We start from the raw sequence: 20,832 nt of genomic DNA, 5'->3' as shown, positions 1-20,832 counted from the left end.
TGCCGTCTAAAAAATAGGTCGCGAAGCGCGTAGTTTATGGTCAGTCAAAAATTAAAAAGTTAAAAACATTGCAGTCTCGATTTTGGGACTGTAATGTTGCATACAAATTCCATTATTTGTCGAGTTCCAAACTTTTTAAAAGTTGAAATGGCCATATCAAATGAAGGCGCAGGCCCATTAAACAGCCAAACAGATGATTAGTACCGCGACTATTTAGCTGTCTCAAATAGGTTGGCGTATTTTCGGCAGAAAAATACACTTCTATTTTTTTATAAAATAAATAAAAGGCTCCCAAGGTCGTCCGTTTAAAACGAATCCTCAGCCTGCAAGTAGCTACTTCCGAGCCTCGACAATAATGTACTATTAATAGCGTGACGCTGACGAGCATTCGCGTTTGCGTTTTGTCTATTTTTGTATGGGATTTTGTAGAACGCGCCATGCGGGAGTTTTTGGAAACTAAAATGACACTTAACGCAAAGGGTACGTCGCGCTACTGAATGAAATTTATACTAAGGCAGGCGTGGCTCACTCCGCAATCACGTCGCTTTGCTACAGGTAGCTATATAAGTACATGTACAAGTACGCGTGGCGCTGTCGCCTAGCAGCCATATCTGTCCTGATTGCAACAGACGCGTTTTCTTAGAGAGTGAACAGTCTTCTGTACCTTAGTACTATTATTTATTCTGCGACTAGGACTAAGTACACACCGCCATTTAAATTACATTGCTGTTAAATCTCCGGTTTCAATTTTGCTTTTCGCAGAAGTGAGCTATTTGTGCAAGTGGCGAGAAGGCTAAATTTGGCCGGAAGGATTATTCTATTAATAATACCTAAAGCGGATTCGCGGAGCTTTCGCGAGCAAACACTGTCTTCATTGAGACTGGGAGGGGACATTCTAATTTCAAAATCTAATATTGTTGTGATAAGACTTCGCCATGATTCGCAGGCATTTTACTAACAATAAGTGACAGCATGATACATAAAAATAAAAATACGACTGGTAGTGCGTTTTGCGCGCACCGACCATCGCAAGCGATCTTAACTTTTTTCCTTATCTTTGGTTCCGTACTTCAAAAGGAAAACGCGGAACCCTTATAGGATCACTCGTGCGTTTGTCTGTCTGTCTGTCCGTCTGTCACAACTAGCGATGTGCCGTTACCGGTAAAATACCCAAGGTGGTAAAATACCCAGTAATGTTACCGGTAAGATTCCCCAGAATCAGTAATTTACGGTAATATTCAAATTAAGTAAATATCAACATAAGTTGTTTTACATTAAATCATTACTTGTCAACAAATGCATCATACGAAGCGCAAAAAATCAACATAGGTTTACTTTTCTAGTAAATTCCCAATACTACTGGTAATTTTTCCAATGTTACTCGGTATTTTACCAATATTACTTGGAAGTATTCCCCTTGTCTGAGCAAGCAAGTGGGCCTAGTCAAAACCAGTTCCAGTCAAAACCACTCAATGAGTAATACCAGAATTTTAGTAAAACTAAAAAGAAAATGTAAAAATCACATTGATTTAATAATAATCATCACATTTTTATTATGAGTAGAGTAGGTAAGGTGTAGTACAATGACATTGTTTTTAAGTATATGTTATGTAATAATTTTGTATTGCTTAATAATATTGATATAATGATATTCTTGTTTTGAGCGTGTATATTTTGTTGATTTATTTGTTTTATTTGATTTAATTTATTATTATTTTTAATTTATTTAATTTAATTGATTTTCTTTAATTTATTTGATTTATTTAATTTATTTAATTAATTAATTTAATTTATTAAATTTACTTAATTTATTTAAGGTGTTTAATTTATTTAATTTGTTTTATTTTTTTATTTATTTCCTTTATTTTATTTCGTTTATTGAACTTATTTATTTATATAATTTTTTTTATATATTTTTTAATTTATTTATATTATTTATTTCATTTATTTTAGTGTTAGAAAAACCTTCGTAAGTAATTGACGAACTTTGAATTTTGCGGTTATACTCCAGTACGGGATACAGCGTAATACTATATTGCTTCGCAACTCCGCTAAGATTGAGTGAAAGAGATAGCTGAAGCTACGAGTGGAAGAGACGTAAAGATAATTAAGCCATTTCTACATGTTTTAAATTAAATTAATTCAATTATAACGTAAGCGTTCAAGTACGAGAGTATATTACCCGCTTTTGGGAATATTACCGGTAAGAATGGTAATTTACTGGTAATATTCCCAAATGGTAAAATACCGGTAATGGTATTTTACTCTCGGCACATCACTAGTCACAACCTATTTTCTCGGATACTACTGGACCAATTAAGTTGATTGAAACTTGGTACACAATATGTAAATTAGTGATCCAAAGATGGACAAGTAACGTAAACAAATGAACACAGGGGAACTTTTGGGGGGTTAATGAGAAAGTTAAAAATAAAGTTGTTGCTGTTGAGCCTTGTACTAACAATAATATGGATTTTTAATATTCAAAATAAAAATATTGAATTGAATTGAAATTGAATTGAAAGTTTTATTTTGAGAATTGCAAATATATATTATTTATTATAATTTTAAAATACATAGGTTAGAAGTTATTTAAGAAAATAGGCAAAAAATTACCATTTGAGGATAGATTGTGTTTACTCTATTTTAAATACCTACCTAAAGATATAGACTAGTTTACATCTTATAACTAAACCTTATCAGATTTAAAACTCAGAATACGGCTCTGGGACGTCGGTCCCACGCGGTCTAGGGATATAATCAACAGTAGGAAAGTATTGTAAGAGCAGCCTACGCTACACTCATATAATTAAGTATCCTGAATTGGGATTATACGTCTACCAGTGTGTTCCCTTTCCTTGCTAAAAATATAAATGCGAAAGCAACCATATAGGTATATCCAAGCAGGGTCACCGCTACGCCAGACCGGTCGTCAAGTCTTATACATACTATGTATGTACATATACTATAGGTATTTCTAATTTTGATGCCTATAAGTATTTAAGCATAAGTTTATGTATTTTATAGTGAATTATGCGATCGACAACACAAACGCAATTCTTCTTATTCGCGATTCCCATACAATATAGATTCCACACAACTGCAGTTTACTACATTCGTGATTCCACACAGTTGCTTTTTTTACGCAATCGAGTTTCTTCCTATTCGCGATTCTACACAATATTTTTTCGACGCAATCAGAGTTTACTACATTCGTGATTCCATACAAGCGTTATTTTAATGCAATCGGAATCCTTCCTATTCGCGATTCTACACAATATTTTTTCAACGCAACCGCAGTTTACTACATTCGTAATTGCACTCAGTTGTTATTTTTACACAATAATACCTATAGCGTTTCATCTTAATAAATTCATATTTTTGACTCGGCCGCAATCAAAAGGCGCTGGTAGGTGGGTAGATAGTCTAGCGGTGGGGTCGGGCGACTTTCAACCCGGAGTCACGGGTTCAAACCCCCGGCTCGTACCTACCAATGAGTTTTTAGGTACGTATATATGATTTTTTGATCATTACCAGGTGATTCCGGGTTGAAAGTCGCCCGCTCCCACCGCTAGATTACCTACCCATCTACCAGCGCCTCTTGATTGCGGCCGAGTTAAAAATATGAATTTATTACGATAAAACGCTATAGGTATTATTGTGTAAAAATAACAACTGAGTGCAATTACGAATGTAGTAAACTGCGATTGCGTTGAAAAAATATTGTGGAGAATCGCGAATAGGAAGAAACTCGATTGCGTAAAAAAAGCAACTGTGTGGAATCACGAATGTAGTAAACTGCAGTTGTGTGGAATCTATATTGTATGGGAATCGCGAATAGGAAGAATTGCGTTTGTGTTGTCGATCGCATAATTCTTTAAATCTGCGTTGAAACGTATTTCCAATAGTAATTAGTGTATGATATGGTAATCGGAACACTTTCATGGAGCAGAGTTCCAATTTCCCTGTAATAGGATACACAGTTTCACGAAATAGGGTTACAGCTCACTGGCGTCCAATTATCTTTGTGATGAGAAAATGCAACAAGATTCTTGAGGGGATTAAATCGGCGAGAGGTCCGATTTAGGTTCAAAAACTGATAACGGTTTTGACCTTCACTACACCTTAACCACTCACATGATTGATATTTTTCAGTGATCATTATTATTATAAAATAAGGCCCACTTGCACCATCCCACTATTAACCCGGGGTTAACCGGTTAAACCTAAGTTACCATGGTTACCAGTACCTACAATTTGACACCGGGTTAACGGTTTAACACGTTAGGCCCACTTGCACCATCCCACTAACCCGGGGTTAAGCGGTTTAACCGTCAACCCAGTGTCAAATTGTACTGGTAACCATGGCAGCTCCACGTTTAACCGGTTAACCCCGGGTTAGTAGAATGGTGCAAGTGGGCCTTAGCTGGGTGGCGCAAGTGGCGCTAAGGGTGACAGCTGGCAACTACAGTTGCCAAAAACCTGTAGTGGTGGACCTAAGTATAAAACAGAGTCCCCCGCCGCGTCTATATGTTTGTATGTTCGCGATAAACTCAATAACTACTGAACGGATTTTCGTGTGATTTTCACCTATCAATAGAGTGAGTGATTCTTAAGGAAGGCTTAGGTGTAAATATAATTTGTTAACTCGTGCGAAACCGGGGCGGGTCGCTAGTGTTTTGATACGATTCTGAACTTCGCTCACATTGATTGATGCATGCAACCTCCTAAGGCTGTATGGCTGGGGCCATATAAATGAAAAATCGTTAGTTGAGCGTTTCTTTTATTTTTTGCCATTTTATATATTGTGACCTTTTTGCCACTTTTGTGTTATTTCTAGTCAGGATTCATCCTTATAGGAGAAAAAAAGTGTCATAAAATTTCCATACATTTTTCAAACTTTCCTTTTTGTTACCGCCATACAAAGTGTATGGGGAAATGGTAACACAATAGGAAAAAAAATCTGGGACATTTTTTTATCCCATTAGGATCGAAAGAGCTCGAAATTCTGAATAGAAATAACACAAAAGTGGCAAATATATAGCAAATCGCATGCGATTATCGGTATCGTAGAAGCCATAAGCTGTTGAAAACCCAGTTTAAAATTGGAACAAGTTACGAGAAAATACGGTAAACAAATGAGACCAACGGCTGTTATGGCTGATAAGCGCGGTGGGCAGTAGAGTGCTGCGTTAAATCAATAATAAAACCCTAGTCATGAATAAAGTGCATACATTATTGAAATCCAATTAAATAACGTAGCCTGTAGCGTCAGGTTCTGATTGGTCGTTAATGCATGAGAGAGGCTGATTGTGTTTTAACAATTTGATATGACTTTCATATTATTTTGATACGAAATTTGAGTCGTGACACAGAATAAATGATATTACTAGGTACAGAAGGTTCACTCTCTGACAAAACGCGTCTATTACGAGAGATACAAGTGCAAGCGCGAGCAGGTCCGTTCCATAGCGGTGCGTCGGTGCGCGGCAACTACTACTGCTAGACACCAAAACTGGTGTGGCCGCAAGTACTTGTAGCGACGCGACGAAATCGCGGAGTGAGCCACGCCTGGTAGTGAGTGCTATAACCAGTTCGAATGTTCAGAGGCCTGTATATTTGTGATTTTTTTTCTATCGAACTAAAGTTGTTTAGTCAGGTTTCAAATCTATTAAGTTACCAGAGAGAGGCCTCTTGATCGCGTTTCATATTTTCGGCAACCCAATTTTGACCTAATGAAACGCTACGAATTTTCTAGCTGTACCTATTACTTCACCTTAAAACCATATGTATGTTTATTTTATAGGTATTGATTTAATTTAGGTAGTTTATACTTAGTCATATTAAAATTTTAGTTAACTAATATTTGCGGCGCTTGGAGTGGAAACCTTGGGGCCGTGGGGACCTAGAGCGCGTCGCCTCTATGAGGAGTCAAAGCGCCTCATAGAGGCCTCCGGTGACCAGAGGGCTGGCCTATATTTTGCCCAAATGATCAGCTTTGCCATCCAGCGGGGCAATACAGCCAGCCTTCTGGGCACCCTACCTACGGACCTTGACTTAGGGCAAATTTTTTATTTATAAGATTTAGTGTTTTGTTGTAAAGCTGTAAAAATGTTATTAAATAAAATTTTTATAATAAACATGTTCTGGTACTCTCTGTTCTGGTACTAAACACGTAACTCTGATATGTCCATATATGTACATACAGGGTGATTTCGGGGTCGTGGAGCAAGAGAGCCAGACATCATACAGAATCCATAGATGAGCCTAATGATATTGTTCATTATTGTTTATCACCAATAATGATGATTATTTTAGGATTACTTTGCGGAAATCCATATTAATTAAAACCAAAATATTACTTTGCTAATCCGCGTAAAAAGATAACGTGCTAGTCAATCAGTGCTAACCCGTTATACTTACTTGCGTATTTTTTGCATGCAATTAATTTTCCCACCCTCCCGGTTCCCGTTGCCGGACGTCAGACCGTCAACAGCTCCTGAGGATGCCTCGTAGAGAGGCGAAACACGTGTCGAGTATTATTCTTTTGGTGGTGGTTTGTTATATTTATTTGCGTATTTATTTTTGCGGTGGGAGGGTGGGAAAATTAATTGCATGCAAAAAATACGCAAGTAAGTATAACGGGTTAGCACTGATTGACTAGCACGTTATCTTTTTACGCGGATTAGCAAAGTAATATTTTGGTTTTAATTAGATGACAAGTATGAAAAAACATTTTTGCATACAATTTGGTGACTCTATTCAATGTGACGTCTTGTCGCTTTCCATACAGCGTATGGGTCAATTTCTGAACACGATTTTTTTTCTGTCCGTGATGAAAATCGCGGGTTAGCATCAAATAATACTTACCATTTTTTTTTTACATAAAGAAGCAACACTTTCACACCGGGTTCCATATGAATTCACTGATTAATTGGTTTTTAGAGTACACTTAAAAATACCTAAAGGCTCAAATTACTACTCCCGTGCCCTGTCCGGAATCTACTTTTGAGCATAATGAAAAATCCTACGAAAAATTCTACATTAGTATCACTAATTTAGTGTCAAATACTTAAACTAGATGATATTTACTATCACTGAGCACATACACTATTAACTTCATTGTGGTAAATAACTCGTGATCCAAGTTTAAATTTTGTCCGAGCGCGCGAGTAAAATTTCGTCGGCAAAACTCAAAGGGCTCTCACAGCCGACGTCTGTATCTGAACCGCCTCGTGTCCCGCCTCACCTGTACTGGCAGTATTCGGCTGTTTCTCAAAGCAAGTGGATGTACGTCAAGCCGCGGCGTGTTCGAGCAAATCGCATAAGTATTTCGGAATCCGGGTGGGCGACAATTTTTTTCTAATTTCGATTTTCTAATTTATAAATTTTATTTCCCACATAGCTTTTCAAAAACAATTGTCATATTTAGGCGCCCTTTATGTATCTTTATGTAAGCGATAACATAACAGTTTGGTTAAACACGATTTAAATTTTTGGCGAATTTTTTTATTACGAATTCTAATTTCCGTGCCCTAATTCCCATATAATATTTACCTAAAACAGCTGATTAAGTGGCACGGGAATTAGAAAGTATTACATTTATTGTCAACAAATTTTTAATTGGGGGCACTGTAAGTTAATTGGCAATGTTTACGTCATATTATTATTACATATAAATAAATAAATAAATATTATGGGACATTCTTACACAGATTGACTAAGTCCCACAGTAAGCTCAAGAAGGCTTGTGTTGTGGGTACTCAGACAATGATATATATAATATACAAATACTTAAATACATAGAAAACACCCATGACTCAGGAACATATATCTGTATCATCATACAAATAAATGCCCTTACTGGGATTCGAACCCAGGACCATCGGCTTCGCAGGCAGGGTCACTACCCACTAGGCCAGACCGGTCGTCCAAAATAATATATTAAAAAATAAAATATATATATTGGCATTTAAAATATTTATATTATAAAATATATATATTGGCATTGAATATATATTATATGTAATAATAATATGACGTATATCTTTCTATTTTACATTTAAGGAAATCTCAGAGAATGCACAAAAATCTATGAACGGTTTTTTAGTATAAGTACTATAGTACATACTTACAGGGTGGACCCGAATAACCCGGGCAATTTTAATACGTAAGGTAAGGTGGGGTAAGACGACACTAGGGTAAGACTATCACTTGTATGGAATCCTCGTACTGTTAGTCTTGCGCCACCTTACCTTATTCATTTATCATATTATAATATTAAAATATTATACAAACATAAAACTATTTTTGGAATTATTACATATTATAATACCCGTACCTAAGGTTACATGAAACAAAATGAATCAAATTTACAATGGTTTTATTTTGTAAATTTGACAGCTGACAGCGTAAGCCGTATAAAATTTAAATATCTGGGAGACCGAGCTTTGCTCGGAAAACATATACCTACCTAAAAACTCAAAAATGCGCGTTTTCCCAGAGACACCTAGCTAGATCGTTTTTTCATCCCAGAAAACGCCCATATATGATCAAATTTCATCGAAATCGTTAGAGCTGTTTCCGATATCCCCGAAATATATACAAGAATTGTTCGTTTAATAGATTAGTTGTTATAAATTAGCTTTTCTAATAGGTACAAGAAAAAATAAATATATCCTATTCTTACTATATTATAAATGCGAAAGTATCTCTGTCTGTCTGTCTGTTATCTCGTCACGCTTAAGCCGCTGAAACAATATCATCTTGATAATACATATTTGGCATGGAGATAGTTTGAGGCCTGAAGAAGGACAAAGGATCTGGGGGCACGGAAGTGCCGCCGCCAAGTCGAGCAAAACAAAGTGGCACGGCCGTACCATCAAATCTCAATAACATTCTATCTAAATAACATTTAATTTGAGCATGTAGTCTAAGAATTACAGTGAAACCTGGATAAGTGAGATCTCAAGGGACGAGCAAATTTGTCTCACTTAAAGAGGTTTTCCACTTACCCAGGTTCCCAGTTAGCCAGGTACAGATAAATTTCTGTCTCATTTACAGACGTTTCCATTAATAGAGGTGAGAATAGAGTATATTTCAGTTATAGAGGTGGTTAATAAGGTATTTAATAATTAATATCTTTAAAACTAAATAAGGTAAAATAATCCTTGTCCCTAAATATGTTTTAAGCCTGTTTAAATATTTCTTTGAATTTATTTTGAATGATTCTCCAATGGATAGATATATCAAAATTAAATTAAATTTGATACGGACTTCATTGCGTATTAGAAATTTAATAAATGAAAATTAATTTTTTCGTGTTACTTATCAAAATTTCAGCTTTCGTTTCGGTAGTTTTAGCTACTTAGATAAATTAACTAAATCAAAGTTTGAAGTTGTTTAGACACAATTAGGCAAATGCGGAATTTGTGGATAGACTAAAAGTTAGTAAGAATACGGAAATCGTTCAATGAAGTCCAAGTTAAAGAGGTCATAGATTGACGTTATCTCAGATACAGAAGTCAATTCCCTATAAAATTCTAAAAAACAATTAGGAAAATGTAATCTTATAAATATAGTATCAGTAAAAGAGGTAAAATACACTCTCCGTCTCACTTATAGAGGTAAATGTGACTATAAAATCACAACAACGAATCCCAGTTATAGAGGTTCGTTTTTTCTCAGTAACAGAGGTAATTCAGTGCTAAAGTGTCGGGACCGCACCATGAGTCCCAGCTATAGAGGTTTCTCACTTATCCAGGTCCCACTTAACCAGGTTTCACTGTAGTATCAGTATGGTATGGGTATGTTTACCCGAAAAGAAGGACAGCCTACAAAAAGAGATGGGATCATTTCAATTCATGTAAAAAGATGCAAAAAGAGTACAAACTCTACTACAAAAAAGTTTTGGGATGTAATGTGAAACCAAGTCGGTTATTTTAGTCAGTGCCAGGGGGTATTTTGTAAGCAAGTTTTTTTTAGGAAGATTATGAGATTTTTGAGAAATTACTTAACCAACCTACGCTTTGAAGATTTTCCCGCAGGGCAGGTACACCCCGTATACCTATGTGTAAAGTAAGGCGGGGTAAGACTAACTTAGTTTATTTTGATCGGGGCAAGACTAACAGTATGAGGATTCCATACAAGTGATAGTCTTACCCCGGTGATAGTCTTACCCCACCTTACCTCATATGTGTTCAAACAATTTTTTGGGTTATTAATTTATGAAGGCAGCATATTCGATTTCTTCAGATTAACTTACACAATAACTTCTTCTCACTGTGCCCCTATTTATTTCTTAGTATCATTTCCTATAAGACCATATACCAGATCATACCCCTTGTACCTATCTACATGCAGATACATAATGACACTTTTTAATGAATAGTTTTGTATGTAAAAGCGGACAAGTTTACGAAACTACTCAAAGTATTGTTTTGAAATATGTACATTTTACTAAGAAAGAGAGATTAGTTGCCATTAAAATAAAGGAAAGGATTAGTCATATACGTAGTTTTTAGTGTAACATACTTTCGTAGATTTGTCGTTCGAAACTAATTAAAATTAAAGAAGGTAAATATGTCCGATGCCACTTCAGTATGGTTGCAGTATATTATTATAGATTAAAATATACATACATAATAGTTTTAAGTACCAAAATAAGTTAAGAAAACAATTGCCGTGCCGTGTTCTAATTTCCGTCCTAGTAAAATCTAATTTCCATGGACACACTAATTCCCGTGCCCTGACCAAAATTTTAAATTTAAATAACTTTTATAGTTTTATTAATATTTTTATCCCATAAGAAAAATAATATTTATTATATTTTTTATCAAATTCTCAGCATATTTTTTTTTGTGTAATGTTGGTATTTCAAAATTCCATGGAAATTAGACAAAAATGCTCATTTGGTGAAATTGACCCGTATGTCAAAAGTCATAGGGTGACCATAATTACTTAGTATAACATTAATTTTACTTGAAAATAAGAATAATTAAAGTAATTATCTTTTAATCAAATACTACCATATGATAATGTGGATCATTTACAGAGTCAGAAAAAGTGGTTCTGGATCACGACCCAGAAATCACCCTGTATAATAACACAGTATTCACACAAGTTAGTACTCTTGACACTGCTAATTGTGTTGGTAGCCCTAAGGACAACTGTGTTCCGCCGGGCGTCGGAAATGCATCGATGCAATCTCCAAGGTGCACAATGACGTCGTTACACCCACACGCTCAGTTAAATGCGTTCCGTTCCACGCAGACAATCACGGCTTCACTGTAGGCTGACATCTCTTGACAGCTTTGTAATCATATGTAATGTCATTGAGAAATAACTATTATGGAAGCTTAGTGTTCATTGTATACATTGTTACCATTATTATTTTAGGGGGCTAATTAAAATGGAATAAAGGAAACTAGTACATTACTTATAATACATTTATTTGACTAAACGACAAATATCTAAGTTTAGAAGTGTCAAATGTTAACTTATGACATTATAATATATTAAATAGCCTCGGCTAGCTTACTACAGACTTAACTAAAAATATGAGAGCAAATGTGGGTTTGGCGGCTACATTTCTTATGGTTGGGCACTCTGGGTACGTGGTATAAAAAAAATAAGGAAAATTATTTAAAGTAAGTTGGGCGCCTTGGAGAAAATAATAAATTGGTTGTCTCTGACCTTTTAAGTAGTGACATTAGAAGGAAGGTACCACTGCCGACACACTAATGGAGACTCATGTCGCAGTGCCTCTGCATCCATGGTAGTTGTAGTAATAGCGAACAGGCCCCGACCGCCGGTACACCAAGCTGGCTGGAGCTGCCTTACAGCCAAACTGTAGACTAAGTGGTAGGCCCTGTAACGAGTTACAGGTAGTAAGACAGGGTTCACAGACTTTTGACAAGCTGGAACCTAAATAAAGGAGAAAAATCGGTTCATGATTTAAAGAGCGGACCCCCGCATGGGCGTAAGGATTACGAATTCAAAAACAAGTAATTAACTTACCCATCGAGGAGAAGCGGCATACGTGGCCGGGATTGACCAGCATGTCGACTCGATGAGGCCTCCACCAACACCCCATCGTCTCACACGACTTCCATATAGGATAAAAATCCGGGACTGTGAAATAAAATTCACCACGCTATTATATGGAATCTTATGCACAAAACCCGTCGCAAAAATCACCAAAATACTCACTTAAAAAGGAGATGTCTCCCGATGGGATGTATTATAGCCATTAAACGGCTTTCATACGGCGAAACACCGCAAAAGAAAACGGTCCACGATCTTCATTTTGACAGGAATAATGACAGACCAAATGGCAGAGTTGCCACAGCCCGAACTGGATTCGTGCGATCCTATGAGTTCGAGGTGACTTTGGGAAAAAAACATTACCTTTCTTTTTTAATTTACTTGGACTAATATTAAATAGAAAGAAAAAACAATATTTGAAGACAATTTTAATTTACAAACCCCTTTCGATTAAAAGAAAACCAAAAATGTAGGAAGAAGCCTAAATTAATTTTTAATATAGCAACCGGACCAAGCTTAGTTCGATAGGGCGCTGGGTGAATACGCCTGCGCTCACTAGATGGCGATAAGGGTATCAAACGAAGATGGGTCCCATACTAAACAGTATTGAAAAAATGAAGAATTAAAATTTTGTTGTTACAACATAGAAAAAAAAACGTAATGTTACCATGGAGATCTGTCCATAACGTGATACTTTTTCGTGCATGCTACCGGTGTTCATCGATTTATAAGACGTTATCACGTCAAAAACTTATATATTAAATATATTAAGCGCGAACTTATTTATGTTATTTATATATTTTTGTGAATTTTTGACATTATATTGCAGTGGAAAGACGGGAGGCCCCTGCCCAGCAGTGGTGCACTTTTACCCCCTTATTCATAAACGTTTACTAAAGTTGACAAGCCGATAATAATCGTTTGTCCCTTTCCATCATACCAATACGTCGGAAAGGGACAAACGATTATTATCGGCTTGTCAACTTTAGTAAACGTTTATGAATAACCCTGTTATAGATTAGTCAAAAAGACATCCAGAAATAAAGTGGAATTAGGGTTCGACCACACCGCTGCAAAACCGGGCAAGTGCGAGTCGGACTCGCGCACGAAGGGTTCCGTACCATAATGCAAAAAAAAAAACGGTCACCCATCCAAGTACTGACCCCGCCCGACGTTGCTTAACTTCGGTCAAAAATCACGTTTGTTGTATGGGAGCCCCACTTTATTTTATTCTGTTTTTAATATTTGTTGTTATAGCGGCAACAGAAATACATCGTCGTCATCGGCAAAATTTCAACTATCACGGTTTGTGAGATACAGCCTGGTGGCAGACGGACGGACAGCAGAGTCTTAGTAATAGGGTCCCGTTTTACCCTTTGGGTACGGAACCCTAAAAACGGTGACGTTATGGAATCGCAGTAACGTATCGTAAATGTCACGATTTTATCGTATGTCTATGTCCTCCTAGTGAATTCGTAAAGTTTACGGCATACGTCACTGCTATTCCGCACCGTCACCGTTTTTTAAGCAGCGGTGTGTCGGACCTTTAAGCTTTACGAGTATAAGTATATATAAATAAATAAATAAATATTATAGTTATTAATTTTTGTAAAAATAGATGTAAAAAACGCTTTTAATTCGGTCGATCGCGGTGCTCTGCTAGCAGCGGTGAAAAAAGAACTACCAGACCTCTACAAATATATTTGGCAATGTTACGGAGCACCGTCAAAATTGCTATTTGGAGATAACATCATTTCATCGAGCATGGGCTGCCAACAAGGGGACCCGCTTGGGCCAGCCATCTTTAGTCTAGTCATCCACCCCATCATATCAGGTTTAAAGTCCAAATTCAACATATGGTATTTAGACGACGGATCCCTTGGAGGTGACGCTGTAACTGTCTTAGAAGATTTAATATGTATCGAAGAAAAGTTCTCAGAAATCGGACTCTCACTAAATTATACCAAATGTGAAATTTTTTTCCCTGAACACCTCCCTTCGGACATAAAAAATGACTTTTTGACAAATTTTAACGAAGTTTTACCAAATATTTCAGTTCAGTCAAAATCATCTCTCACTCTTTTGGGCTCACCAATCTTTGGCGAAGCTATCGCACCTGTTGTTAACTGCAAACTAGATCTATTTAACAGTACATCAGAGTTACTTTTCAAAATAAATCCGCATATAGCTCTCTTCATCATCCGTTTCTGTCTATTCACCCCAAAATTTATGTATCTGCTTCGCAGCTGCCCAATTTGGAAGTTTCCCTCTATTCTTTCATCCATTGACACTTCCCTTCAGGCAACGCTATCCAAAATTTTGAATAAATATACAGTTTGATACTAGGTCATGGACCCAGGCGGTTCTCCCAATTAGGTTTGGGGGGCTCGGAGTTCGCACTTCGGCCAGCTCGGCTTTACCTGCTTTTCTGTCTTCCGTGTACGGCTCGCTGTCTCTCATCGGTGTCATTCTAAACCTTCCACAGATACTCGATGATGAGGTAGCGAGCCTCAGGGAGGCCAGAGAAGCATGGTGTCAGTCATGCCCGAGTGCGGACATCCCAGACGCCAGGCACGTTCAACGGGCTTGGGACTCCCCTCGCCTAGAGGTAGTCCATGCCACACTCATAGAAAACAGCCCGGACGACTATGATCACGCGCGAATTCTGGCAGTTTCGGCCCCCGAGTCGGGCCACTGGTTGCAGGCCCTCCCTTCAAAGGCAATAGGCACGGTTCTGGACCCAAGCAGCCTAAGAATAGCAATAGGCTTGAGGCTTGGGTCCAGAATATGTGTTCCCCATACATGTGCCTGTGGCAAGTGCGTGGACCAGCTGGGCCGACATGGCCTATCTTGCGCAAAAAGCGCCGGCCGCATATATCGCCACGGCACTATCAACGATTTGGTCCGTCGTGCGCTTGCCACCGTCTCTGTGCCTGCAGTTTTAGAACCAGTGGGCATGGCTAGAGACGACGGCAAGCGTCCCGACGGAGCCACGTTAGTGCCATGGAAATTAGGAAGAGCCCTGGTGTGGGACGCGACGTGCGTTGACACCCTTGCACAGTCCCACATCGGGGCGACCCGCATCCAGGCTGGTGCTGCGGCAGACCAGGCCCAGATTCTCAAGCGTCGCAAATACTCGACGTTAGTTAACGATTATGAGTTTGCGGCGCTCGCAGTTGAGACTCTGGGACCTTGGTCATCTGACATGAAGGCATTCATGAAGGCTTTGTCGGCGCGGCTGGTCGATTCCACAGGGGACCGTAGGGCTGGCGCGTACCTCTCTCAGCGAATCGCCCTAGCGGTACAGAGAGGTAACGCCGCCAGTGTAATGGGGTCCTTGCCGCAGTCCGAACTGTTAGACGGGGCATATCTGTTATGATTGGGTTAAGTTTTTATACTGTAAATATTCTAGGTAGGTACTAATTTATTATTAATTTTTAATTCTAAGTTAATTTATAGTATTTTTTTTATTAATTTCTATTGTTCCAAATGTTATTATTGTATGTTTAATAATAAATGCAAACTTTTATAGGACAATTTTACACAGATCGACCTAGTCCCACGGTAAGCTCAAAAAGGCTTGTAAAGCTTGTAATATATAATTATGTCATAATTTAATTAAAACCAACCAGTACTGTAGCCATGAATATAATAGAGAGACTCGCAATTCAACGCGGTAACGCAGCGAGTGTGATGGGCATCTTTGCGCCGGGGGTAGCGCGGGGAGGTCTCTTTGAGTAGTTTTTATATTCTTTGTTTTATTTTAGATGTATTTAGGGTTGTTAGTTTTAATTTAGTATTATTTATAGATGTATTTAGTTTATAAGTTATTTATTTGTCTTTCTAAATACTGTCTTTTTCCTATGAAATAAATTTTATAGACAGAGTTAAAACAGTTTCACTAAAGCTTAAAGTAGCTTTTGAAGCACTGCTTTACGTACATACACTAAATACCAAAACGCAGTTCAAAGGGCACTCCTGCACAATCGCATTAAGCCCGCTGCATTCGCGGTGCAATCTGCGACCGGCACAATGACGTCATTATGTGTCGTGTAGCTGCAGATCCGACTTTGTAAAGACAGGCTTTATTCTGCATTCGAGTCAAGTTGGATGAGGTACTAGTTTGAGTTAAGAACTAAGGAGAATTTATTCGTCTATATTGTAAATGCCTCGCTAGCTTGTAAGCGTATTGAATTGGGATCAAATATAAATACCTACATAGGTACCTATACAATTTAATGTTTTTTTTAAATATGGTTCATGCCTTTTCAAAATGTAAGCCAGTGAACGATTTGACAAATATGGTAATAGTACCTACATTATTGTCGAGGCTCGGAAGTAGCTACTTGCAGGCTGAGGATTCGTTTTAAACGGACGACCTTGGGAGTCCGTTTAATTGAATCCGAAGCCAGCCAGTAGCCTTCCAGCCGAGTCATATATAGTGCTTTTCTCAAAAATGGTGCAAGAAATATAAATATCATAGAAATATTTTACAAAAGCAACATTCTTACGTATATATTTTCACAGAACAAAGCCCTTGCCGCGTTTTTATTTTTTTTTATAAAAAAATAGAAGTGTATTTTTCTGCCGAAAATACGCCAACCTATTTGAGACAGCTAAATAGTCGCGGTACTAATCATCTGTTTGGCTGTTTAATGGGCCTGTGCCTTCATGTGATATGGCCATTTCAACTTTTAAAAAGTTTGGAACTCGACAAATAATGGAATTTGTATGCAACATTGCAGTCCTAAAATCGAGACTGCAATGTTTTTAACTTTTTAATTTTTGACTGACCATAAACTGCGCGCTTCGCGACCTATTTTTTAGATGGCAAAGTCGACTTTGCCGTCCATTTTTGAGAAAATATTATTTACTGTTTCTAATCGCGACGGATTTTTATGGAATATCGCTTTTTTTAGTCCTTGTACATAAATGTCATGCTGAAACTATAACATTAAAATCAACATATCTGTATATGTACAGTCACCTGCAATAATATGTTACTCCCCGAAGGCCGCAAAAATATGTGACACGCTCTTATGTCTCCACAAATAAGATCGTGTCAGATATTTTTATGGCCTTCGTTTAGTAACATATTATTGCAGGTGACTGTACATAATCAAAACCAACAATTATTAAATACTTTTGATTAAGGTTTTGTTTATTTCTATTTACTAGAAAAATATTCCGCTAATTTCGACCACTATAAAACAACTGTAATATAACTAACTTTTTTCATTCGTTCTTTATGACCTGTGGCCCAATTATCGACCGGTATTAGACAAATATGATTACTATTATTAGTCCACGAACTATCAAGTTGTATGGGTTACCATGGCAACACACTAATAATATTATACTGGACTTCGAGAAATGGGCCCTGCCCTAAAGGTCATAAAGAACTAATGAAAAAAGTTAGTCAGCTTACAGTTGTTTTATAGAAGAGAAAGAAATTACGAGAAATTTACCCTCTTAGTGCAACTCAGAGCTTTCCCCTTATAAAAAACCTTATTGTGAACACTACCTACAACGGCTACAACGCTGTATTGTGATAACAATTACATTGAAACTGCGCTGAACCGGGACTCTTGTTGACAAACAAAATAATTGAATTTACTGCAATACAGAAGTTTTATCGTTTGGAGCTGTGTATTTTGTGTTTTGGGCCGGTAAAAGATAACAATGATGTAAAGCTTTTGCCTCGAAATTGGGAGTTCTGTTTCGTGTACCTTTTTAGAATTGTGGGGTTATTCTTGGTTTTATTTCTCCATATTTGTTGTTTAGTCTGTAACATGAATGTATTTGACAATACAGTTACCTATTGAAGCAATACCGCCATATAGATAATAACACTAATCAATCTAATCATCCGTTAGCGTTCGCTCGTATGCCTGGCAGCGGGGTTGTATATCATTAACCGTAGTTGTAAAAGTTTATTTTTTAACGTCAGTTCCTCCCGTCCCTGTAGACCCCAGTAGGCCAAGCACATGATTGGCGCGACAGTATCTCACGGCGAGATACTGTCACGCCAATCAGGCAATCATGTGCTAGCCCGGCCAAGGGCCTAGCCAAGATGACAATCGTACATCAAATAACGCTAAACGAAAAAAATGTAAGGATGACAGATGCTAAGAAAAGTTACGTGGCTATTTTTATACAATATTTAAGTCTCGACTGGCGTTTTCTATCATTAATTGGCATCTTGCTTTCTCTATTGAGTCTTCTATCAGCTTATTCAATGAATACGTCAATTTAATTTTACCCATGTATTGAACATTTGGATTCCATAAAAAAACAGGACCTGTTGATCGCCTTAGACTACATAGTCTCATTGATAAAGGCTTCTAAATAAATAACATGAAAAAAAAGCGATAAGATTGACATCATAGAAAAGATGTCAATTTGTGAATTACCCTTGAACCCCATTGAAGTTACTTTGACATAACGTAATTCTTGTTCTTATTAGAGTTCGTAGTAGGTAGACGTCATAGCATCATAGGTTCATTGGCTAAGATAATGCTTTTATTCCAAAGAACCTCACCCTAAAAGCATCCTTATCTCCGCCATATCCGTGTGCCCAAATAGGTTGCCATTTGCTCTAAAAATTTTACGTGACATGAAGTAGATAAATCGAAAATCGCGCACCATTTTTCCCGATCGACAAAGGCGGGTGGATGTTTCTCGAGTGTAACTATATGTGTGTTTGTATACATCTTATACATTTAAACGAGCAGTTCTTGTATATGTATATGTGTTAGCAAATTTGATCAAAATCTTTAACGATTTCGATGAAAAATGCGCATTTTTGAGTTTTTGTATGATTTCCGAGTAAAACTCGGTCTCCCAGATATTCTCTATTTATTATGTACACCATACAGCCGAACCAGCAAGCAAGATGTCATTGGATTTATCTTATTCGTAGTTATTTGATTTGTCTTAGTTAAATTGCAATCCTGCAGTTCTTTTTTTTAGCATTAGAAAGAACTTGCAAGAAGGTAAGCGATCTTGACATGTCTTTTAATTGAAAAACGCTTTTTAAAAATCAAAAACTATTACTTATGAAAGCAGAAGAATATAAATGATCGTATTAGATTCATAATTGTGACATATTTGCCGTAATTTATTTTTAAAATGTGTTTTTCAATTAAAAGACACATTAAGATTGTTTACCTTATTTCTAATGCTAAAAAAAACGAACTATAATTTCGTTGTCAGTTGGTGTCAATAATATATCGTTTGTATCTCCAGTAAAGCATTCAGTAAAAATAAAGTTACCAACAAACTTATTCAATAGGTGGGTGACATTTATGAATATTGAATATAAACGCACTCATGCGAAATATACTGCAGCCGTGTTCATTTCATGTGCTTTAAACTTTAAATTACTTTTGTGGTTTTCATACAAAATGCTTTATTCATGTTAGTGCTTTTGGAAAACTTTGTATGATGGACTAGTTGCTAGGAGAAACCTAACTACCTACTTAATTACTCTACTTCTAAGAAATATTTGGTGTTAATTATCATAAAAGCTTTGGTGGTATGGACATTTAAAAGAGACTTCCAATGAGAAGGTCCAATACTGTTCTACCTTAGGGATGGCCAGGGGGCGCCATAAATCTTCAGTAAGAAGTGCATATACTTGGAAAAATTCGACCTACGCCGCTGTGGCCAGGTGGCCGAATGGCACAGGCACCTGCCGCGATAGCAGAGGACGCTGGTTCAAACCTGGGGCACTGGAGGCCTTGGTCACTTTTTCTTAGTATATGACATTTATTTTAGTTTATAAGAGACTTCCAGAACATAATTACATTGAAATATACCTATCTATATATTCAAAACAAACACGTTTGTTTGATTTTATTTTTATAACTATGACGCGTTTTGGAAGGGTCTAGGGGCCCGATTCGGATTTAGACATCTATTAGATATCTTTTAGACATCACCAAGATACGATAACGATATATTTAAGATCTAACCTGTCAAATTTAACATATGCGCGATTCTGGAGATACTCTTGAACGATTTCCACAGGATATGACTTAGAGATCCAATTCATATCTAATAGATATCTTACTCTATGTAACGTAAAAGTGACATTGGCTGCCCGAATTGCGCTGCAAAAGAGAACTAGTTGATATCTAAATTATAACGTATTTAGAATGGATCTAGTATGTGTCGTCTCTTGTGAATATCTTGAAGTTCGAATACGGCAGTAGGTATTTAAAAGGTACCTTCACACGAAGCTGAATTTCAGTGACGTTTTTAAGTTTTTTTTGTGACATGTTGAATTGCCGCTGTCAAAACGTCTTGAATAAATTTTATTCTATTCTATTCTTATTTAAATTCCTGTAGCCAGAGGGAAAGGCCAAATGGGACGTGGATGGACTTAATTAAGAAGGACCTTGAGTGCTGCAATATTTCTGACGTCACCACATCTAACATCGAAAAGTGGAGGGCAAAAATTTTCTTCTACCTACCTTTAGAATATCCCATCAGATGGGAGCAATAATTGCCAAGGAGAATAAGAGCATATATAACATTGCTTTACCAATTTAAGTGATTATGGTACTACGAAATGACTACGGAATCTTGTGCAAAAGTGGGTCCGGATTTCGTAAAAGTGCCGCTTAGCCGCTGTGTATTAATCCACGAAATTATTCGATCTTTTCGCAAATGGATCCCGAAAATCGAGCTAGCGGTTCATTCGCACCGACCTCGCGCCGACCTCAGGCCTGCTGCGAAAACCGAAAATTGTATTTTTGTTATCTGCCATTTATCATTCTTGTT

The 20,832-nt window shown here is 37.2% G+C and overlaps 1 protein-coding gene across 2 annotated transcripts in view; it reads right to left on the bottom strand.

Annotated features, from left to right (window-relative positions):
* LOC134675440 (uncharacterized) overlaps nt 1–20,832 on the bottom strand; it is a 184,386-nt gene that overhangs the window by 41,655 nt on the left and 121,899 nt on the right. The window lies entirely within an intron of this gene.

Source organism: Cydia fagiglandana, chromosome 22 (assembly GCF_963556715.1).
Source record: "Cydia fagiglandana chromosome 22, ilCydFagi1.1, whole genome shotgun sequence".
In the NCBI taxonomy this organism is placed as follows: domain Eukaryota; kingdom Metazoa; phylum Arthropoda; class Insecta; order Lepidoptera; family Tortricidae; genus Cydia; species Cydia fagiglandana.
This window is presented reverse-complemented; position numbering and strand designations above follow the sequence as displayed.